The following is a 25,150-nucleotide window of genomic DNA, read 5'->3' on the forward strand; positions in this document are numbered from 1 at the left end:
TGCCATCCCTTGGTATGGCTCCATGTTTCATCCATTACGCTCAGCAATCAGTGATGCCTTTCAATCAGGAAACCCACAGTTCCCAAATCTAATCTTATTTTTTTTAACCGAATTTTCTTCTCTTGTTTTCTTTGTTCCTTCAGTCATCTTTAATTGAAAATCTGTAATCTTTGTATTATAATAAAATGTGTAGACCTTTTTTTATTAATATCTTTAGAACTAGTTAATTTATTTTAACTACAGTAGGATGTTATAATATATAAACAGATCTTAGTTGAATAATACATTAATAGACTTTTAGATTGCTTCCCTTTTGAGATTTTATAAATAATACTTTAATGAACGTCTTTGCAAGTGTATTTTTGTGCATGTGTACAGAATTTATGTTATGTAGAAAATGGCCAGAGGAAAATGTACATTTAAACTTTATCAGACATTTTTACATGTTAAGTGGTGGTATCATTTACATTCCTAGTTATGATCACTGAAGAAACTTTCTCTGCATCCTCATCAATGCTTGATACAATTATACCTTTAAAATGTTGCCAACATGATGGATAAGGAATTGTTACTCAATTGAATTTGCAACTACAAAAGTTAGAGATACTTGCATGATATTAATTCAACATGAAAGTTTCCTCTTCTATGAACAGCTGATTCATATATTTGTCCATAAATTCTAAACTAAATTGAATTTCTAGATATGACAAAAAGCATACCTCAAAATATAAAAACAATGCAAAATCTGAATTACACAGAAAATACTTGCGTTTTGCTTAATAGGATTCCATAACTAATAGGAAAATATCTAAATTTGAAGGATCCATCCAAATGAAATTTATTCATAATTTTTATATCACTTTGTTATTTCATACAAGGAGACCATTCCTTTTTAAAAATTAAAATAGCAAATGAGTTATGAACACTTATTTGCTTTTTATATATTAATCTTGTTGGCTGTTTTCATCATTTATGGACCGTCGCTAATGTGCCTTATTTGTAAGCTGACGCATTTTTTAAAGTTACAAACAAAAATATATATTAAATGTTTTTGTATGTCCAAAATAGAAGAAAAATTAACCATAATCCTGAAAATATATATAATCAATATTAATTTTTATATATATTTCTCTCCTCTTTTTATGCCTGTATAACAGTTATATAGTTTAAATGTGAATATTTTGTGCAGTTCACATTTTTTTCAGTCAATATCACATGAGGAACATTTCCTTCTCCATTATCAAACATTATTTTACAACGGTATTTTAAATGGCTGCATAGAGTTCTGTTATATGGATATACAATAATTTATTAAAGCAGTTTCTCACTTTTCTATTGAAAAATTTAGCATGGTAATATTAAATGTTCCTGGTGAATGCCCAGTATATATTTTTACTCCTACTTTTTCCCATAACATTATATGAATATCATTTTAATTTCTCATTCTAAAATTATTACAATAATTCTGTACTTCATTTGTTAAAGACAGCATACACATGTACACACGTGCACACACACACAGGCACTTTCCATGTCTTTTGGCAGAGAGATTGATATCCTGGTAAATGAAATCAAGTTTGGTGCCACAGGAAATTAGAGACCTTGCGTGCTATGTTAGACCAGTTCTGTGATCCATCAGGAAAGTGTTAACCTAGCTTAGTTCCCTTGTGTGGTTATTATTAAATAAATCGATATTGACACTGATGTCCAGCTGCACGGGGTGGTGTCTTAATAAGTAATTCATTGAACTTATCAGAACATCACAGGAATTTCAGATTCACACCCCCGATTTACATGATTAAAATTGCCACCATTAGCAGAGCAAGAAAATGAAACACTGGCTTCCTAAGGAGCTGTTGAGATGACCATGGAAATACCTGAGAACCATATTTCACTGAATCACAAATGCGTATTTTCATCCAATTTTAACATGAAAAATGTGAATGACCTTACAGCCAACTGTGCCTTAAAACGTAGCTGGTGGCAGTTTTGCTTTCTTAGTGGCATGCACATTACAGCACAGGTTGTACTTGGTGGCTTCTTCCATGCTTGGACCCACAGTCTACCAATGATGTGATAGATACCTTTGGCACAGCTCCCATCATCCCCACATTCTCGTGGTTAAACACTGAGCAGGCCCCTCCCCTTGAGCATGGGTTGGAGCCAGTGCACAGAGTACTGCCAAAGGGATGGGATGCCAATCTGAAATGAGGTTATGAAAGACTATGAGCTCTGTCTAGCTAGCAACCTCTTGGTGGCCCTTCTTTCATGCTTGTTCTGATGGGCAGGATCACCTGATAAGGGACTGAGGATGGCTTCTGACCTGGAGGCATCAAGGACCTGAAGGCGGTAACCATTTCAGAGGACAGCCACAGCTCTCAAATTACAAACATCTACAATGTCTATTAACTGTTAAATGGATATATAAATTCTGATGTTTTATACAATGGCATACCCTACGTTAATGAAGATGAGTGAATTACTTCTGCATAAAACAATATACATGCATCTAACCAATATGACCCTGAGTGAAAAGAGACATCCATAGAAGAGCACAGCTCACCATTCAGGAGGTGAGTAGGCCAAAAGAATCCGTGGTGTTAGAAGCTGAGACATGAACTCAGAGATAAGAAAAGTAATAATAAAAATTGGGAACTGGTGATGAGGGTTTTTTTGGTTAGATAACCCTTCTGGTAATATTCTATTACTTTTCATCTGAGTGATGGTTATCAAATTGTGTTTATTTTTTGATACTTTAGAAATTGGCAAACTTACGATTTGTGTAAATTGTCTATGCAGTGTTTATGTCACGACTTTTTTGTCACTGTGGCCAGGTGAGAGCTGGAGTGTCATGCATCAATTCTTTTTTTTTTTTTTTTTTTTTTTCATTTTGCTTTAAGTTCTGGGATACATGTGCTGAAAGTGCAGGTTTGTTACATAGGTAAACATGTGTCATGGTGGTTTGCTGCACCTATCAACCTGTCATCTAGGTTTTAAGCCCCACATACATTAGCTATTTGTCCAAATGCTCTCCCTCCCCTTGCTCCCCACCTCCCGACAGGCCCTGGTGTGTGATGTTCCTCTCCCTGTGTCCATGTGTTCTCTTTGTTCAACTACCACTTATGGGCGAGAACATGTGGTATTTAGTTTTCTGTTCCTGTGTTAGTTTGCTGAGGATGATGGTTTCCAGATTAATCCATGTCACTGCAAAGGACATGAACTCATTCTCTTTTATGGCTGCATTGTATTCCATGGTGTATACGTCATGGACCAATTCTTAAATATTTTGAACCAAGAGAGATAAACTTCTATGTGCAGCCTTTTGGCCAGACAGTGCTAATCTTGTCTCTAGCTAACTGCATGAGGGCTAAGGATTGTGGACATGAGTGTGACCAAAATAGAAAATCAGAAATAAGCAAAGTGTGGAAATGTCTATTATATTAAGCTTTTTCCTAAGGTCACATAGCTGTTAAGTAGAAGAGTCAGAACTGTAGCCTGAGAATTGAATTCTAGAATCTATTCAGCTAACACACAGTAGACTGCCTAAGAGAAAAAGTGGCTTGTTGAAAACTTATATAGTCATAGGTTATGGTACTCAAATTCAGGTACCCCTATCTTAATTTAGTGCTCCTTTAATTGTATTATATACCTTTCCATTTTTATTTGTCAGTTTATACACTAAACATTTTAAGAAACTGTTTTATATCAGGCAATGTATACTAATCTTGGATATTCAAAATGTTTAGGAAAATATCCTTCCCTCAGTGACTTCATGGTTAAGAAAAGTTTATGGATACAAAATCAAATTAACTTAAATTTGACAAATATTTACTAGGGCCATCAACTAGCAAAAGGTGATCTAAGCAGTAGACATTCAAAGATGAGTAAGACAGGCCGGGTGCGGTGGCTCACATCTGTAATCCCAGCACTTTGAGAGGCTGAGGCGGGTGGATCATGAGGTCAGGAGATTGAGACCATCCTGGCTAACATGGTGAAACCTTGTCTCTACTAAAAATACAGAAACAAAATTAGCTGGGCATGGTGGCAGGCGCCTGTTGTCCCAGCTACTCAGGAGGCTGAGGCAGGAGAATGGCATGAACCCAGGTGGCAGAGCTTGCAGTGAGCTGAGATCGCGCCACTGCACTCCAGCCTGAGCAACAGAGTGAGACTCCGTCTCAAAGGAAAAAAAAAAATGAGTAAGACCTAAAGCATGCTCACAACAACCTCACTGTTTAGTGGAAGAAATGGGAACATTTTGAAAAATAGCTGAGGTCAGTGAAATATAACATGAAACACATGTGAGGCTGAGAACTGGGTGAGCCCAGCTGGCCATGTAAGGCTTAGAGAGAGGGTGAGATTTTATCTGGGCTTGTAAATAGAAATGAACTTTGTCAGGAAGATATGGAAATATTTGAAGGAGAAAAAGCTTATTGTGGGAAATGTCTGGTGGCAAGGAATTGCCTGCCATGGCTTGGAAGTGAAGGAGTGGCCAGTGTGAGTGGTCTCAGCTTGCAGGAGACAGGGCTTTGCTAACAGCCTTGTGCCCAGCTAGAGAGCACTTAGTAGTCAGAGGGTAAATGAAGTTACCATAAACTTGAGCTAGAAGGAAATGGTTCAAGAGAGAATTCAGAAACACATTCCATTGCTGGGGTGAGAGAGAGGACTCAGGGATGACGCAAGGTTCAATATTGAACAAGTGGGTACAGCTCACAGAGATAAAGAAGAAAACGATTGTAGAAATTGCTACTGCTTTGGATTATGATACGTTGGACCCATTCAGTCTAAGTTGCCTGTGAAATATTTCGGGAGAAGAGTCCAGTACATTTCAGCTAAGTAGTATTTGTATATTCTTACATCTATACCTTTCTATATTATCAAATGCTCTTTGCTCTTTCACTACTTATACAGGGAAGAAATTCAAATGAAAATGTTATGAAAATATCCAAAGACTAAAAATCCACAGCTATCACTGAATCGAGGATGAATGTTTTTTGGAGCTATCGATTTGTGAAAATTGTAAGAGAACTTATTTTATTAAAGATCATTTTTAAATCAAGGGTAAGACTTTTTGTGGGGCCAATTTCATCAATAAAGTTAGTAAAAAGTGATAAGCGAATTGATCTATCAGTTTTTTGTTTGTTTTTACCTTAGAATTTTAAGTGTTATTGAGATGTAATTAACATACCACATAATTCACTCATTTAAAATACATAATTTGTTGATTTGTAATACACAAACTTGTGCAATTCTCACAAAAACCTAATTTCAGAATCTTTTCATTATCACTAAGGAAACTCTTTATTCATTAGCAGTCTACAAGGTTCTTTCCATAATTTAGTAAAAGCATACTTAATACTCTAAGCAATTGCACTATTTCAAAAATATGTATTATAAGATATATAAAAGAAGACACTGCTTCACTATTTCAAACATAATTCTAGTATTATAGCTTCTAGATATACCAACTAAATCTAATTAAAAGTCAGTGATGCAAACCAATCATAAAATAGTAGATCTGAATGCTAGCATATCAAGCACATAGATTGACAGAATAAACTTAACAAATTAATAAACCAACTATATGCTATCTACAAGGAACTCACTTCCAATATAAAGATATGCGTAAGTAAAAGGGGAAGAATAGAAAAATGTATGCCATGCAAACACAAACAAAAGTTGAAGTTATTATATTAATGTCAGATCAACTAGACTTCAGAGAAAAATATTCCAGAACAAATAACATTAAATAATAATAAGAGTGCTATTCACCAAGAAGACAGAACAATCCTACATGCATATGCACAAAATAACAGAGATACAGAATATACAAAGTAAGAACACTCTGCTTCTAGGAGTTAAAAATTCATGGAATCAGAGAGTAGAATGACGGTTACCAGAGGCTGAGAGGTGAGGAGAAGAATGGAGAGATATTGATCACAGGATACAAAATTGCAACGAGACAGGAAGAATAAATGATAAGTATTTAAGATGAGGGATATGTTAATTAGCTTAATTCAAACATTCCACATGGTATACATATATCATTTTAACATCACTATGTATCCATAATTATATATGATTATAATTTGTCAAAAAATAAACAAAATAAAATTAATAAATCTGAGAGATAGGTAAATTCACAATTATGATTGGGCACATCAATAACTCTCCTCTCAGTAATTAAAATAAATGATAGGCAGAAAATCATAAAATATACAGAAGAACTGAACAATAATGCCAATAAACAGAATCTGATTAATATTTATAGAACTCTTCAGTCAACCAAAGTAGAATATACATTCTTTTTAACTGCCCAAGGGGTACTCACTAATATAGACATTATCAGTTCATAAAACAAACTGAAATATGTTTAAAATTTTATAAATAATAAATATATACTCTCTAACTATAATGTAAATAAATTAGAACTCAATAACAAAAAATGAGGTTCCAGTTATTCACAATTTTCCCATTTTTCAAGTATCCCATCAAATAATTGGAAATAAATTAGCATATGTCTAATAACACATGGATCAAAGAGGAAGTCTCAAAGGAAATATACAAACATATTGAACTCAATGACAATGAAAGTGCAACATATCACAGTATGTAGAATGCAAATAAGTCGTGCTGAAAAGGAAAGTCATAGCACTTAGAAATGAAGAATGATCTGAAGTCAACACTTTAACTAACTAGAAAAGAAGAGCAAGAACAAAATAAAGCAAAATTAGGAAGAAGGAAGAAAATAAAAATATACAGCAAAAAATGATAAAAATTAAAGTAAGAAAATAGAGAAAGATTAATAGATTCAAAGTAGTCTTCAAAATGATCAATGAAATGGATAAACTTCTCGCAAGCCTGATAAATAAAAAAAAAGAGAACATCCATCTTACAGAAATTTGAAATGAAGAGGGGATATCACTACTATCACTATTATTTGATATCAAAGATAGTAAATAATCAGAGATACAAACAACTCTATGCACTTGCGTTTGACAACTTAGATAAAATGGACACTACTTGAACAGCACAAACTACCAACACTAGTCCAAGATGGAGCAGATAATCTGAATAGTCCAACTATAAAGAAAATTGAACTATTATTTAAAAACCTTCAAAGCAATAAACTTCAGGCTTAGATGGTTTCACGGGTGGAGTCTACCAAACTTTAGAGAATAAATAACAACTCTATGAAGTCTCTGAAATAGAAGACATATTTCTAAAATTATTTTTGAGTTCACTATTTCCCTGATACAAAATCAGGAAAAGACATTACTTATAAAAAAGAAAGAAAATTATAGACCAATATTCCTCAAGAACATAAACACCAATATCCTGAACAAAATATTAACGAAAATATGTTTGTTAATATTATACACACACACACACACACACACACACACACACACACTCGCACACATATATATTTTTTCACCAAATGGGGATTTATTCCTAGGAATGAGATGCTCATCTGGTATTCAAAAAAAAAAAAACAATCAATATAATTTTCCATATTAATAGTGTAAAGAAGAAATGCCATACAATCATATCGATTGGTGGAGAAAAAGCATTTGACAAAATATAACACCTTTCATGATAAAAAATATCTCAGCAACCTAGGCCTCAAACTTCCTCACCCAGATAGAGATCATCTACATAAAACCTACAGCTATCATCATATCACATGCATGTCAAGAGGTACAGATGCCATGTAAAAGAGCTCTCAGTGGCCAAAGCTGAAACAATTTGAGCTATAACACGCATACATATATAAATTTCTACATAAAGTAACATAACAATTTTGTATAAAGCCAAATACATCTTTCCTATGACCCAAAACTCAACTCCTAATTATTTACTCAAGAGACTTGAAAACAAGTTCACAAAAAGATTTTTCCAAGAATGTTCATAGCAGGTCTATTTATAATAGTTAAAAACTGGAGAACATCCCAGGGATCTTCAATAATGAATGAACAAACAAATTGGAATATTCCCACAACGGAACACTACAATAAAAAAGTAACATTTGTTTGGTGAATGCAAGAACATGGATGCATGACAAAAGCATGCTGAACAAAAAGCCTCCCACATGTGAGAACATACGGCTCCATTTGGTTTAAAACACAACATTTTAAAGTCAAAACTGATCTCTATTGAAAAAACAAATCCGAACAATGGCTGCCAATTTGGGTGTAGTGGGCGGGGGGTAGTACTGGAAGTGGCAAAAACTTTCTGTGCTAAGTGTAATATTCTATATTTTGATAGGGTTTAGGTTATGGTATATGTATTTGAAAAAAAACTCAGTAAATCTATACTTACTACTTATGCATTTCATTGTGTATACATTTTAATAAAAATCTATAAAGAAATATTGAAATCATACTAATGTATGCAAGCTTAAGCATTTGAAAAGTTGTGTACTGATGTCTGCAATGTACTTGACAGCATTTCTAAAAATAGATTAAATGTTAAATGGATGTATAGATTTGATAAATCAAGTATAATAAAATAGTGATAAAATCTAGGTGGTGGATATTTTCAAACTCATTGTAAACTTCTTTCAGTTTGCAGTGTGCTTGAAAACTTTCATTAGAAAATCCTGAAAAAATTAATGCTACCCAATTCTTTATACAGATGCCATTTTCCCACCAGATTAGAAGATAGGCTGATGCACAAATGCCTTTAAATCAACTAAATAAGGTCGCTGAATCCGTTGTTTGACATTTTACATTTTTATTTTTTAGATTAATAACTTTTCTTGTGTCTCTTTACTGCTTCGAGCCAACAATGAAATTATGTGCTCTTAAAGTTTCTGATATCCCAACAGACTTCAGACCTGCAAACCTAATTGTTCGAAAGGCTCTTCTTATTGATCGACCTACATTTATGTGCATTGTGATTGCTGCCTGTGGGGTCAGGCATGCAAACATCAATAACCTACCACCAGAAGGTACATTTAAATGACAGAGATTAGGGAAGCAAAGGTTTACAGGGTTTGCTCCCAGCAAGTTCCTTATTCATTTTAGGGTTTTCCCCAAGATTTGTGAACCCCAAATACAGCAGAGAGGCCACTTCCTCAACCAGTGCTGTGAACTTGTTCATGTAGTAACATAATATCATCTTTTATCCATCTTCGTTCATCTTTTGTAAATTAACACAGTATCCACGCTTTTGGAATCACATTGAAAAAGCACATAGTATCCAAGCCCTTAGAATCAAATTGAAAAAGTTTGATAAAACTAGACAGAAAAGTGATTTTTGTGGAACACTCCGTGGAATTGAGCTGAGGAAGAATGTTGTAAAGAGGATGACCCAGGAGGACCCAGGGCAGCAGAAATGAGGCACAGGGATGGTTAGAGAATACAAAGATAGAACCTGGAAACTGTCCCATCTCCAATTTCCTCATTAAGGCGTGTGTAACTGCAGCCACTGGACTCCAGCTCTGGGATCACATTCCTCTGCTCCCAGGTAGCACTGTCAGATTAGCAGGTTTCCTTTGAATTTCAGATGTTCTAGGCTCATTCCTGTGCTCCAACATAGCAGGCTTCATCTGAATTTTAGATGTTCTAGGTACTTTGTCAGAAGTGAATTTGTCAGCATGGAGAAGTAAAGCTTTCATTATTTCAAGGAAGGGGGATTCTACATGTAATAAAACACTTGCCACTCAGATGTGTCTGTGGGTACATAAGAATTGCCGCAATCATATCTCATTCCTGTGGAAAGAAGAGGGTGGTATGGAAACAGACACTGAGCAAAAAAAAAAAAAAAAAAAAGTCTATATTAGTCTGCTAGGGCCGCCACAACAAAATATCACAGACTAGGTAGCTTAAACTGGGTCTTCACCTGGTTTTCCTTCTATGTATGTCTGTGTCCAATTTCCCCTTCTAAGATCACAAGTCGTACTGAATTAGGACTTACACGGTTGACCTAATTTGAACCTGATTACCTTTCTAAAGACCCTGTTGCCAAATGCAGTCACTTTCTGGAGTACTGGGGGTCAAGACTTCAAACAGAAATGTTAGGGTGACATAACTTAGTCCATAGCACAATCCTTTTCCTTAAAATATTGTAAAACTTTTAAGATAAGAGTGTATCACCTTGGGAGGCTGAGGCAGGCGAATCGCCTGAACCTGAGAGGTGGAGGTTGCAGTGAGCCAAGAGTGCACCACTGCACTCCAACCTGGGTGACGGAGAAAGACTCCATCTCAAAGAAAAAAAGAGAGAGAGAGAGAGAGAGAGTATATCACTCCAATAAACTGTAACATGCAGGGAAGGGAGTGACAGTTTTGTGCTTTGCCACAGACATAGACTTTCATCATTTTTTTTTTTTTTTCGAGACAGAGTCTTGTTCTGTCACCCAGGATGGAGTACAGTGGCGCGATCTCGCCCCACTGCAACCTCCACCTCCCAGGTTCAAGCAATTCTGCTGCCTCAGCCTCCCAAGATTCTGGGATTACAGGTGCCTGCTACTGCGCCTGGCTAATTTTTGGATTTTTAGTAGAGACGGGGTTTCACCATGTTAGACAGGTTGGTCTCGAACTCCTGACCTCACGATCCGCCCACCTAGGCTTCCCAAAGTGCTGGGATTACAGGCGTGAGCCACCGCTCCCAGCCTCATCATCTTTTAGTGACAGGAAGCAGGCTTGCTGTGCACCTGAGTCCACTATGCTTCCATAGGTAAGTGCACATCAGTGCTTGTCCTGCTGTGTTGGTTGCATGATTTTATCACAGGGGTCTGATTCCAGCCTGCTCTGTTCCCTTGTTACCTGGCTTCCCTTTCAGTCTGACCTATGAAAGGTACAGGCAGGAGACAGAAGGACAGAAGGGAAGGGGTGCCAGGGTATCTCCCCATCTCTCTCCGGCTTGGCGAGTGTTTCCAGTAGCAGCCACGTCTTCCTTGCTGCTCAGGTTCCTAGAAAGCCCTGAGCTCCACGGTTCCAACTTTTACTAGGCAGTCCCCAGTATAACGCTAGCCCCATCAAAATGCCTCTTGTACTTGGTTACTTGAAACCCTACTGCTTCCTACTGTTGGGACTGTAGTTCCTTCACGTAGTTAAATTGCCATGCTAACCTGTCTGCCTTCTCATCTTCCCATCACCTATGTAACAGATCTTTATGTTAAACTCCCTGTATTTGGAAAAACTAAAGTAGTGTTTGCTTCGCTGCCTGGATCCTAGCTGATATGGGGGTGGTCTGCTGACCACTGGATTTGATTTATACACGCACACACACACACAGACACACGCATAGACGTAAACATACATCTCTCTTTTCCTTTGCTCTTCTCTTTCAAAACTTAAATACTTTTTATTACCTAATTCGAGTTCCAATTTGGAGTTTGTAGATGCTCAGATTTCTTCTGAAACATATTTCTTTGCAGAAAATAAAATTGAAGTCTTTATGAAAATCTAAAGATGCTATGCTAGCTTATTGCAGTAAGGAGAATGAAGGAGAAAAATAAGAGCTGCAACAAAATTGTAGAAGCAAAATAATGTTGTCAGATTTAATTAGGGGGTATATTATGGCAAGATGGGGTACGAGAGAAAAAGAATCCATGCTAAAGTTGGGTAAAATATGGAAGGAACATTTGTATTCCTTGTCAAAATCATTACAGATTTACAGACAGTTTGAAAACAGAAGACATGTGAACAAGTAATTGTAGGGAGTGCGGCTCACGATCTAATCTAACCCTTTGCAAATGCCATGAGAGACAGACAGTGAAGAGACTAAAGGGCTTGAGACATAAAGGAGATGGGATTCATTCTGGATCTTCAGGCATTATTAGGGTGTTGTAAGGAGTAGAGGACGGGTCCTCTGGGCAGCTGCAACAGGGTGTGCAAATTATCAAGGTGCCCCGAGCCTCAGTTGGTTAGGGCGTGGTGGAAACTGTGTGTGCTAGGAGCATGGGGTACATGGGCTGGAGAGAACAGGAATGAGATTTGGGCTCACACACCCATCAGTCTCGAATAGGCGGGAGGCCTGACCACCCTGGGAAAGAAAAATGTGAGAATAACAAGGTTTGAATAGTAGTCCTGGGGCTGACCACAGACTGCCAGAGTTCCAGTTCGGAATGGAGGGAAACTATCTGAGGAACTGAGTTTCCTTTCCTTTAAGGATGGGGCCACAAAGCTGGGGTGACCTTTCTTGTCATTCTCTAGGCTCCTCACCTCTCCTCTGAGATAATGAGAACCCAACTTTCACTTTAGGGGCACTTGAACAGAACGTACTGTTAGTGGCCATGTCCAAGTTCATTCTGCCTGCACACAGTAAATCAATCACTGTGACATGGGCTTTGCAAAAGAAAACAGACGTATTCACAAGGTCACAGAGCAAGGAGGCAGGAGAACAGGTCTCAAATCCTCCTCCCTGAAGATAAGGCTTATGGATATTTATGAGTTAGGAAAGCAGGGTGTTCTAAGGTGAAAAATGAATAACAGGTTCATTCTGCATAAGCTTAGTCAGGCTTCATGGAATTTCACAAGACATACGTACAGAAAACAGTAGTGTCACCATAATCTAAGGAGGGAGCTTTTAGACCTCCAACATCAAAACAGCACTGGTAGTTTGGGGTAAAATATGGAAGGTCCAAGTGCTTGTAGGGCATTTGCACAACCTCAGCTGAAGGGTTCGTGGTCTCAATCAGTTTGAACTGGAGGGAAGCTGGCTTACGTTTCTGAAAAACAACTGAAGCCACCATTACCATGGTGACCTTTGAATGTTATCTGTGTAGTGTCCAGTGAAGGTTAAGTTTCAGCGTTCAGAGGCAAATCCTTCTGCTACTGCAGCCTTCAGCTGCGTGTAAAAAGGAAAACAATAATAATGGTAACACAAGGTAAGTGACCAAAAGCAATCAAGGCAGGCAGACCTGATCAGATTAACCCCTCAGTTTCAGGACACAGAGACAGCGCCTTCAAATCCACAGTGCCTGGAAAGGAGAGAAAGTGGATAGAGTGACAACTAGCTGAACAAAGAGATAAGCACAAAAAGATATGTCCACGTGCCTATGAGATGGCAGCAGAAACAGGAGCATCCATGCCAGCAGTGCCAGTGAGGGAGAGAAGAGCAGCCTGGGTGGGGACAAGGCTGGGACCTGCTGTGGGTGACCAGCTGACCTGTCTCTCCTGGAACCCCTGCCTGTGGCCTCCCCTAAGATAACATGCTCCACTCTGGGTGCTGTGTAGAAACTTCTGGACCTCTGGGAGGACATTTTTACAAAATCGTTGTAAACTATTTTGGAAAAATAAATTATTTTATTCAGTACAGTTATTTCAAAATAAGAGCATACAGATAGACACTGTCATTAAAGCCTGTCAGGGAGGTACCAGAGATCTTCAGGGAGTTAGAGTCTCTTATTTGAAAAACTGTTGCGAAACTACAAATTAAATACCCACAGCCTTAAAAGTAGAAGTTATATTTAAAGATCGTCACATGCGATGGTAAAAAAACACTGTATTCGTACGAAGCTTTGGATGAACCCGTTATTAATGAGAAAGATAATTTTAAAATTAATTACCTCCTTATCAAAGATACAGTGATTGACTGCATGAAAAGGCCCTTTGAAATGAGGACCACTCATGAATCCACTCTGGGTTTCTTGTACTGCCTTCACAAGTTACAGGAACTGCCAGAGAAATCATTAAAATATAACTGTGTACATTTAAATTTAAGATTAAATTCAGACTCAAAGTTGATGTGTATGAAGAGTTAAGCCTTTTCAGAAAATTGTTCCACAAGAATCATCATCTTTAGATGCACTGAAATATATTTTTCAAAAGACCTCGTTAGGTATTTATCCTAATGTTGTCATAGCCAATTTAATACTCTTCAGGAACAGTAGGATCAGGATTTTTGAGTCTACTGAAAATTTAATATAATAAAAATTATTTCTGATCTTACATTTCCCAAGAGCAAGTGACATTGTTTTTAATTTATCAATAGAAAATAAAGTTGCTAAGTGTATATGTTTTAATGGCTTAGTAGAAGTATTTTCAGAAAAATTTAGCCATCGAAATCTTATGCTCTATCAAGGTATCACATTAATAAAGTATTATTACTTATTTATTATATACAATTATTATTTCAAAATATTATGTGTAATTTAAGATTGTGGTGTTATGTACAAAATTACTCTGAGTTTTGTTAATGAAAACATTTTTAATCAGAGTAATTTTATATATTTAGGATTGTGGTGTTACTTATGTACAAATTACTCCAACTATTATTAATGAAAAATATTTTTATTAAAAAATTAGCTGGGCTTGCTGGTATGTGCCTGTAGTCCTAGCTACTAGGGAGGCTGAGGCAGGAGAATCGCTTGAACCCAGAGGCGGAGATTGGAGAGAGCCAAGATCACACACTGCACTCCAGCCTGGGTGACAGAGTAAGACTCCATTTCAAAAAACAAAAAAAACAAAAAAACTATTTTTCTATAAAAGGGTCTATATTTGAGCATCTGTAACTGAGCTTATTTTTCTTACTTTTGAAGAGGAGGCCTCATGTTTGCATTTAAGAATATTTACTGAAGTTCTACATATTTAAGGTATGCAGCACAATGTTTTGAAATCCATGTACATAGTGAACTCATGGCTGCTATCAAGATAGTTAACGTGTGCATCTCTTCACAGAGTTACCATTTCTTTGAGTGTGATGAGAACACTTAATGTCTACCCTTTTAGTATATTTCATGTATATAATACAGTAGTATTAATTATAGTCTCCATGCTGCACATTAGAACTTATTCATTCCACATAAATTAAAACTGTAATAAGATATCACCTCCCATCTGTTAGGATGGCTATTATCATAAAGACAAAAGATCACATATTGGGAATGATGTAGAAAATCTTATCCACTATTGATGGGAATGTAAATTGGCACAGCCACTATGGAAAACAGTATTGAGATTCCTCAAATAATTAAAAACAGAACTATCATATGATCCAACAGTCCCTTTTCTGGGTGTATATCCAAAGAAATGAAATTAGTGTGTTGAAGAGAGATACCTGCATTCTCATATCTATTGCAACATTACTGACAATAGACAAGAAATGGAATCAACCTAAGCATCCAACAATGAATACATGAATTAAGCAATAGTGGGATATTAACAATGGAATATTACTCAGCCTTGAAAAAGGAAGAAAATCTTGCCACTTGGGACAACGTGGATGAACCTGAAAAACATTCTAAATCAAATAAGCCAGATACAGAAGGAAAGATATAGCATGGTCTTACGTATATGTGGAATAATAATATAACAATAATAATAATAAACCGCAGTGCATTCATAGGAACAGAGTAGAATGGTGGTTACCAGGGACTGGGGAGAGGGGCAGGGATGAATAGGGGTTGGTATTAGGGAAACTGAGAGTTGTTGGTCAAATGATACATTTTCATTTTTGCACTGGCTTCACAAATTGTATGACTGGTTTTGCTTATAAGTGTGCTAATGCCATAGAATGTATTTGTTCATCTCATGTATATTTTCATTTCCTTTTGTTGGTATTTTTAAGCTTCTTAGCCACCTCAGCATTACTAATGTGTTTTAGCTGATATTATCTTTCAGATTAATTACTTGAATGAATTGCATAGCCTTATAGAGTAAACAAGTTTAATAATTTGTAAACTTCCTCCAGACTGCTGTGTGCTTTACTGTTTCTAATTGAATCTGTCACTTTTATTTATTTGTTCATGTTTGTAAACATTTCTCCTTCCCAGTGAGTTAAGGAGCTTTCAGTTCATCAACCTGAGCTGAGTGTCACCTAATTCCCAGTTATAAATATGAGCTTGTAGAAGGGTGATACAATTTGGGTGTGTCCCCACCCAAATCTCATCTTGAATTATAGTTGCCATAATCCCCGTGTGTCATGGGAGGGACCCTGTGAGAGGTATTTGGATCATGGAGGTCGTTACTCTCATGCTGTTCTCATTACAGTGAGTGAGTTTTCACGAGATCTGGTGGTTTTATGAGAGGATTTTCTCCCTTTCGCTCATTCTTCTCTTTCCTGCCACCATGTGAAGAAGGACATATTTGCTTCCCCTTCTGCCATGATTGTAAGTTTCTCGAGACCTCCCCAGCCCCGTGGAACTGTGAGTCAATTGAATCTTTTTCCTTTACAAATTACCCAGTCTCAGGTGTGCCTTTATTAGCAGTGTGAGAATGAACTAATACAAAAGTGACACTGGTTCTCCAGGTGCCATCCCCATAAGTGGTTATTGGGTACCCCAAAGAAGTTTACCTCTAAAGTCTGTGGGCCAGGATACTGAGGAGAACTTCCTTAAATACCATGCAGATACTCGTTTTCCTCTGCCTGCGGGAGATACAGTTACGTACCTACTAATGTCAACCAGGCCTCCATGGTTCTTAGGACCCGGCACCATTGTTCCTTCAAATTGTGCAAGGATGTGCCTCAGGCTGGGCCAGCAGCATGGCTCTTTCCGGGGAGCCATGGAGGAAGCACCTGGGGAAAGTTTAACAACCAACTTTCCGGTGTGCTAATAAAAATTCTGATTGATTAGTATTGCTATTATTTTAAGAGAAGGAGAGAGATGCTCTGCCATGTGGTGTATGATTTTCTTGAATGGGAGGCAGTTTCTGAATCCAAGGTATAATGTTGGAGAGGAAAAGAGATGGTGCTAAGAATGGCTTGGTGGGATAGAGTCCTCCCATAATCTCATACTCACTTCCAACCCAATACATGCCTAATGAGCCTACAATATGAGAAAATCAAAAGCAAAGGATGTTTGCAGAAAAGCATCCCTGGCCCCTCCTTTTGTCTAGACTGACAAAATGTCCTATAAACCTCCAATTCTAGAGCCTCCCCCGAGGTAGAGGACTGATGGATGGAAGGGTTGGAGGTAGGTGGTGCGATTTCATGGAGAAGTACAGGCCCTGTTGCCCCATGCTGTGGAAGGTGTTGAGGCCAGGTACAGAGGAGGCAATTTGTTCACAGCATGGTGACCTGGTGGCTTTTTGGCAATCCAGCAGAGATAGAGGTGTCAACATGACCACACAATATTCGCTCAGCATGAGGTTCGTCTATCTCCCAGACACGATTTGGCAGTCTTCTCACTCTTTTCTGTATTCTTTCAAGAAAGAACTGCCACTCTGTTGTCTGCATTGCATGATTAGCTTCAGATTTTTTAATTAACAATTGTCAGTGTCTTCCTTTGTTTGACTACATACCATGTACAAATTATTTTTAGCACATCTCTCGTATATCCTTTATTAACTCTCTTAGCTTTAATTTGTGACATATAACTTCTACTCAGTGTTCTAAGCTGGTATGGAGTTTCTTCATTTAGCAACATGTTAAAGCGTGTGTGTGTGTGTGTGTGTGTGTGTGTGTGTGTGTGTTTTAAGAGAACATTGATTAGATGTGACCTACATGATGAGCCTGCGGTCACCTATATGATGGACCTGTGGTCACCTCTATAGCATTTTGCCTCCAGGTAAGGGACTGACTCCTCTAACTGGTCAATCTGGGGAGGGTAAGGGCTCATGGTCAGGTGGCCTCTGTCTTCTGTCTCTTCAGCAGGTCTGTCCAAGGAAAATATAAGTAGCCTTGGCTCCTCCACACTGCAAGTCTTACTATGCAGGCTTCCAGCTGCAGCAACCTCAGTCCAGTGCTGAGACTGGATAGGAGAGTTGATCTAATTCTGGAATTTAGTGAAATTTCACATAAGCTACATCCTGTGATTTAGCTCTTATAAATAGCACAGGTTATATTTTGACCACTTCTTTTCCTTTCTTTTCTTTTTTCTTTTCTTTTTTTCTTTTCCTTTCTTTTTTATCTTTTCTTGTCTTTTCCCTTCCTTCCTTCCTTCCTTCTCTAACTTTTTTAGAGCTGTTGGCAAGGGCAAGTAGAAGGGTGCTATTCATTGGGATACACATGGGATAATCCAATGTTTGTTTTGGTTAATATAGTCAGTTGAACTCCCCAACTTCTTTATCACTGAACATTAAAATTGTCTCTATTGGATCAGATTAACTTTCAATCACTTAGCGTGTGTGTGTGTGTGTGTGTGTGTGTGTGTGTTTCAAGATTATTTAGGTGAGAAGTATAATTTACATGCATCCCAAAAAATCCCTGAGGATACTTCTCCGACTAGGTAATCCTTGAAGATGAAACATGGGATGCTGATCCTTTCTGTACAACTTAATTATTAAAAAGGTATTCATTCCAATGTCTTGCCTGTGGGTCCTTCCTGCTTGAAAAGACTCTGGCAGAAATGTACAATGACAAACCTGCTATTTGTGGACTGGCAATTGCTAGGTTCAAGTGTACACAGTGACCCACACATCATCCTTGCAGGGAGTTGCTCTGATACTTAGGGGTTGTCATTATTGCATTTTTTTTCACCTCAGTATTTCAGAATCAATCCAAGATTCATCTAAATGCAAAACAGGTGATAATGTTGCAAATGGGCAGAATACTGAAAGGAAATAAAATACAATGACCTTAAGAAAGAATGGGTCGTGAGATAAGCTTTTGATGAATTATAGAGCAGTCTTGGCAGTAATGCCATGATCAATGAATTAATCATTTGTTGCTGCACGGTTACATTGTTTTTAATCTGATAATGGAGGGGATACATTTTCAGTATAATTTATCCTATGTTGAGCATAGATGGGACCTTCAAAAAGTGCTTCTCGGTGAAGAAAAATCACCTCTGAATTGGAAACACATAGAATCTACACTTGTTGAAAGAGAAACTTCAAGTATAAGAAACTTCTCCGAGAGGTAATTTCCACTTCTGCTGATGAAATCAGGGTGCTTTATAATTCAATCAAGAACAGAAGGTTTTCAAAAAATGGCTGCAACATTCTTGTATTAGTTTCCCACTTATGTGCAACCAAATACTAGCAACTTATCTTGGCTTACCCAAATATTCTGTTTAGGGTCTCTCCAGGACGTAACCCTGACGTCTGCTGGCTGCATACTCACCTGGAGGCTTGATTAGGGAGGGGACCCGGTCAGTCTCACTCGGGTTGACAGAACTCATCTCCTTGGACAGTGTGACTGAGAATCCTGGCTTTCCCAGGTTGATGGCTGGAGACCACCCTCAGGTCCTAGAAGACACTCCAGTTCTCTGCCACATGTGCGATCATGACACAGCAGTGTGCTTCTTCCAGATTGGGAACAAAACTCTTATTTACCCGTAAAAGTTCCCAGTTCTCCTTTAAGGACTTTCATCCAGTTTTAAGTAAGATCCAGTCAAGATAATGTCCCTTGTACTTGCCAAAAAAAAAAAAAAATATATATATATAGCTTATCTGCAGTCTTAGTTGCCTGAAAATCTTATCACTTTTGCCTTAAAATGTACTTAATGAAAAAAAGTGAAATATGTGTTCATTTTGCTAAATAACATAACCCAATCAAAGGAGACTGATCCCATCTCGTTTTTCATATCCAGGTGCTTAGAAACAAGTCACAGATTCTGCCCTTCTCCAGAAGCAGAGATGATCTAAGGCTTTAAATCCTTGAGGGACACTTTAGAGTGTGTCTGCCACAACTTTTATTAGTTTATCATATTTGCTGTAATTTTCACATGACAATTTGAAGAGCTCCTGGAAAAGGGGAATTAAAGATGACAGATTAATTCAGTCCACTGCAGAAAAGTGGGAATTTGATTCTAGGAGCATTGTACTTATAACCTGGACAGCTAGATAGTCCTAGATTAGTGGAAATATCCCTCAAGACAGTAACTTCCCTCCATGCTTTCTCTTTCTGCTCACCAAACACCTTTGTACTTTTCATTTTGGTCTCCCAAGTGAAACTGCCACCACAAAAGGGTGTTCTGAAAAAAACATACCACCAGTTTTAACTCTATTTAAATGACTAGATTCTCATTCTGTATGAGTAGACATGGGACTGAGCAAAAATAAAAATAAAAATAAAAATAAAAATAAATTGTCATTCCTATTTCTCTTCATCCTAAAAAATTTTTAGCAGAAATTTCTTCATTGATTTGCTGCTTGCCTGGAGCTTGTTTCCATCCCTGTAATGTTGCTCACTGTCTGCAAGGAGATTGAGATCTGTTTTAGTTCCTATGATTCTTCTGCCCTGCAGCCAGGTCAGGGGTATCTTCTCCTAGGATGAATTTCTTCCTCCTTGCTGCCCATAAGCCCACTATGTTTCTCTGCAGCCAGGAACCCCTGGGAAGCATACCTGTTAGCTGCCATGCTCACACTGGAGCTCAGCCTTGGGCCTCTTTTGCTGACAACTCCACTCTTTCAAGGAGGCCAAAATCTGGTGGGGTCTGAGGACTCACCCTGAGCTGCTGGGATCACAGGAAAGACCCTGCAGCCTTTGCTATGTGATCTGGTCCAGGGACCCTTTGGAGACTCCAAAAAGATAGCCATCCTTCTTTGTCAACTGAGGAGAGCTAACTTTCATTCCATCGAGACATACACAAAATCTGTTCAATGGACAGCTCTGCCTAATGCAACCAGGGGATTTTCTTCTTCAACGTCTCTCTGTCTGAAGTGCCACCCTTGTGCATGAGGATGATCATGGTTTTCCTGATAACACTGCTTCAGAACCCAGATTCTTCTGTGATGGCAATGGTCCCTCAAAAGAGGCTTTTAGTGATGAAAACAGCTTCCAACACAGAACTATTTCTAGGCTGTGATTAAATGTGGGCATTTGATATAGAGCCAAACACCTGAGGAAGATGAAGTGTCTGGATCTGGCTTTAGAAGTACATGGTGTTAAGACTTAAGGGGAGTGTGTTTCTCTGTCTGGTGTCGGCTTCCCTTTTGGGAAGAAGAGCAGCAAGGTCAGTCTCCCTCCACTCTAGAGAAATCACCATGTGGGTCATGGCACTCTTGAATTATGAGCTATGGAGATGGGGTGACTCTTCCACATTGCTACTGCGCATCATAGTCCCCCTTGAAATTCATAAGCATGTCAGGTCCTGAAATCCTACGATGCAGGAGGGGACCCTTCTCCCTTTTGAAACACAAATTCCAAGTGACCAGTCCTCAAAGTAGGTTATGCTTGGGTATAGTTTTAATTTAATCTCATAACACTTAGCGTGAGAATTGACATGCCGCATATCTCAAATAATCATCTGAATTCAGGTTTTGTCAAGAATGAAGGATGAAGAAGAAAAATCACCAGAGGATCTTTTGGCTTAAGCTTTTGGCTTAGCTTAGGGAAAAAATAATTGACTAGTAGGTAATTACATACATGACTTTCACTACCAAGACTACTTTTTGTGTGGCTAAAGATTATTTAATTCTCTTTTTTCTTTTCTTTCTTTTTTCTTTTTTGAGACAGAATGTCACTCTGTTGCCCAGGCCACAGTGCAGTGGTGGGATCTCAGCTCACTGCAACCTCTGCCTCCCAGATTCAACCAATTCTCCTGACTCAGCCTCTCGAGTAGCTGGGGTATGTACATAATCACCAACAAGTCAATTGTTTTTTCCCTAAGCTAAATAGGAATGGCTAACTTTTAACTTGTGGTCATGTTTTCTACCCTATCTTTTATGACACTTCCCCTGTTTGAAGTTAATTTTATATATATATATTTTCTAAAAAACTGGTATATAATGACTTTGGAGCCTGGTACTGAAAGCATTTTCTGGTATAGAAGTTTCTGAGGTTGTTTTCCTCTGACAGAGTCATCCATAATCAACCAAGCGATGTGCCACATTCAAGGAGGCCCAAGTGTCAACCCAGGATAGACAGAAGAATTTATTACATGGAATACAGAGTGAAGCTTAAGCCAAAAGATCCTCTGGTGATTTTTCTTCTTCATCCTTCATTTTTGACAATTAATTAATCAATGAATGAATATGGATTGAACTGTCATTATTAAATATCTTTTATATTCTTTACTTGTGTTGAAGGTTTCATATGCAACAGAAGATATATTGATGGGATATACATATTGATGATTGCATAATAGTCTCAGAGATAGTGCAATAATGACCACTTCTGCAAATGATTTTTCTTTGATGTACTAGAAACTGTTAACTGTTCTAGATGCTTAGCAAAAATTATCTGAAATTCTCACTGGGGAAACTGAAATGTGGGTAAAGCTAGCCTACTTTAAAAATTAGAAAAGCAAGCCTCAGAGTAAACTTACCCAAATCTCCACATAAATAATGAATGAACAAGAAAGCATTACTATTATGATTATTATAATATTAAATATGAACAGTTAATTGACAAGAGTGTCTTATGTGGGTTGGATTATCTCAGAATGAGAAGAGTACTTGGTGAGTTGCAGTCACAATGGAGGCATAGGGTTGAATTAAATGGTTCATTTTTTTTCTGGCTATGATTGATTATTTTACTCCTCAGAATTGAAAATTAGGCTGGCCACGGTGGCTCACGCCTGTAATCCCAGCACTTTGGGAGGTCAAAGTGGATGGATTGCCTGAGGTCAGGAGTTCAAGACCAACCTGGCAAACATGGTAAAACCTTGTCTTTACTAAAAATACAAAAATTAGCCAGGCGTGGTGGTGGGCACAAGTAACCCTGGCTACTTGAGAGGCTGAGTCAGGAGAATTTGTTGAATCTGGGAGGCAGAGGTTGCAGTGAGCTAAGATCCCACCACTGCACTGCAGCCTGGGCAACAGAGTGACGTTCTGTCTCAAAAAAGAAAAAAGAAAGAAAAGAAAAAAGAGAATTAAATAATCTGTAGCCACATAAAAAATAGTCTTGGTAGTGAAAGTCATGTATGTGATTACCTACAAGTCAATTATTTTTTCCCTAAGCTAAATGGGAATGGCTAACTTTTAACTGTGGTCATGTTTTCTTCCCTATCTTTTATGATACTACCCCTGTTTGAAGTTAATTTTATATATATATATGTTTTTTCTAAAAAACTAGTATATAATGAAGAACAGAACCCATTGTAGGTCATTTTCTAAGAGAATAAAGAGTAAACGAGGCAGCTATCCTTTCTAAGCTTCAATCTTCTCATCTGTAGAAAGGAGAAAATAATACTCTACTATTATTTGTAAAGTATTATTTATTAATTTTTATTATTTTCTATTATTATTACCATGTAATATAACTTCCATGATTTTTGTGAAAATTGATAAAATAATATTTGTAAAATGCCCAGTAACATTAAGGCACATAGAGAGATAATTAGTACCTATTACCGTTGGATAGGAAAATTAGCTTTTGGCTAATTGCCATCAAAATCAGCCTTCAAACCAAAAGCCCTTGGGTAGTTTCTTAATTCATTTTCCTGGAGAGATGTACCCCTAAAATAATTCCAGAAATTTCTAAAAGAACCAGCTATGTTATCCAGTGAGCCTTTCATCTAGTGCAAATTTCAGCATATTCAAAGTTCTCTGGGGATTTCCAGGTTTATAAACTATTGCTGGTATTGAAAAGTTTTGCTTTGGGTGGTGCTTTTTATAATCAACAAATTTAATGTTATTCACCCTTAGAAGTTCTTGACAAACAATATCCTAAACACACAGTAAAAACATAAGAAAGAACTAAAGCTTTTCATGAGCTCTAAAGACCTAACCAAAACTTAAACTTCCTTTATATTCTAACTCCCACAACATCTTTTCAGACTGTAAATAATTATCACCTCATTGAGGAAGAAAATAGAATAAAATCTTTGCATTCTAGCATCTCTTCCTACTTATACCTTAAGAATGAAATGTTGGATCCTGGTTATGACTGACCCAGAAAGTCAGTCAGAAAGCTTTGGTACTGACCCAGACTCATAGGACAGAAAGCTTTGGTACTGACCCAGACTGATATGGTTCTCAATCAAATGCAATCTCCTTCCTGTACTACATCAAATTCATGCTGCCTACCTGTTCACTTTGGATTTAGAGAGCAAATTGAGAAAATAAACAGTGTGTGGAATGTTTAAGACGTAAATTATTCTAAAGGATGAATCACAAAGATGCAAAATGGTACAATCAACTTAGAAGACAATTTTCCAGTTTCTTACAAAACTAGATGTGGTCATACTATATCATATAGAGATTATGCTTCTACATCTTTATATGACAGACTTGAAAATTTATATCCACACAAAAATGAACAAATGAATATTAACAGCAGCTGTATTCATAATTGCCCCCAAATTGGAAGTAATCAAGGTATTCTTCATTAGGTGAATAAAATGCAGTAGAACCAAACAATGGAACATTTTCCAGTGGTAAAATAATGAGCTGTCTATCTATGCAATGATGTGGATGTACTTTAAACACATATTGCAAGTGAAAAACTGGGCAATTTGAAAAGGCTACTTACTAAATAATTCCATATATATGATATTCTAGAAAGGCAAAACTATAGATACGGTAAATAGATTAGTGGTTACGAGGAGTTTGAGGATAAGCCAGAGTTGATGAGGTAAAGCCCACTGGATTTTTAATGCAGTGAAAGTTTGCATATATGGCAGTGTGTTAATAATGCTATGTTTGTATCATACATAGTACTTGATAGCACAAAGAGCAACCTTAATCTATGCAAGTTTTTTAAAAAAAATCATTTGGGAGGTCAGGGGATCCCAGAACGAAACGTAGATTGTGACAAAAGAATCTCTGTACACATGTATGGAACCTCACGGATTAGCATGGTGGGGAAAGTGTTGACCTAACCCACATTGGGAATTAGTGGAATCTATAAGATTAAAGGCAGTGGAAACTGCACATAAGCACTGTACTCTAGTTGATAAGGTTGATATGCACAGGTTAACAATTGTGAAACCACTGTACATACATACTGGAATGGAACAATTACAAAAATGGGCGCCAGATGGTAGGAACTGGTTTTCTAACTGTTGAATTGGAAGTTCATAGAAAAGCAAAGAAAGAAGGCATGAATGATCCATGTGGTAATAAATTAGAGTTAGAGACAACAATATGAGCTCATGTTTAGCTATGTGTGTGTGCACATAGATGCATACATAGAAGGATATTTATAGATATATGAATATGCACAGTTTAGAATACACATATATTTCCCTGTTCTATCAACTGAGAGGGTCTAGAAGCAATGACACTCCAGTAGCAAAAACCACACTTATCACCCAGATTTTGTTTTCTAATTCTATTATGAGATAAAAAGACGCAGCATAGTTGAAAAATTTGCTGGTTCTAGGAATGGTGCAGGGAACAGGCTAGATGATCCTGGAACTTCGTATAGTGCCATGAAG

Source organism: Mandrillus leucophaeus, unplaced genomic scaffold (assembly GCF_000951045.1).
Source record: "Mandrillus leucophaeus isolate KB7577 unplaced genomic scaffold, Mleu.le_1.0 Scaffold188, whole genome shotgun sequence".
In the NCBI taxonomy this organism is placed as follows: Eukaryota; Metazoa; Chordata; class Mammalia; order Primates; family Cercopithecidae; genus Mandrillus; species Mandrillus leucophaeus.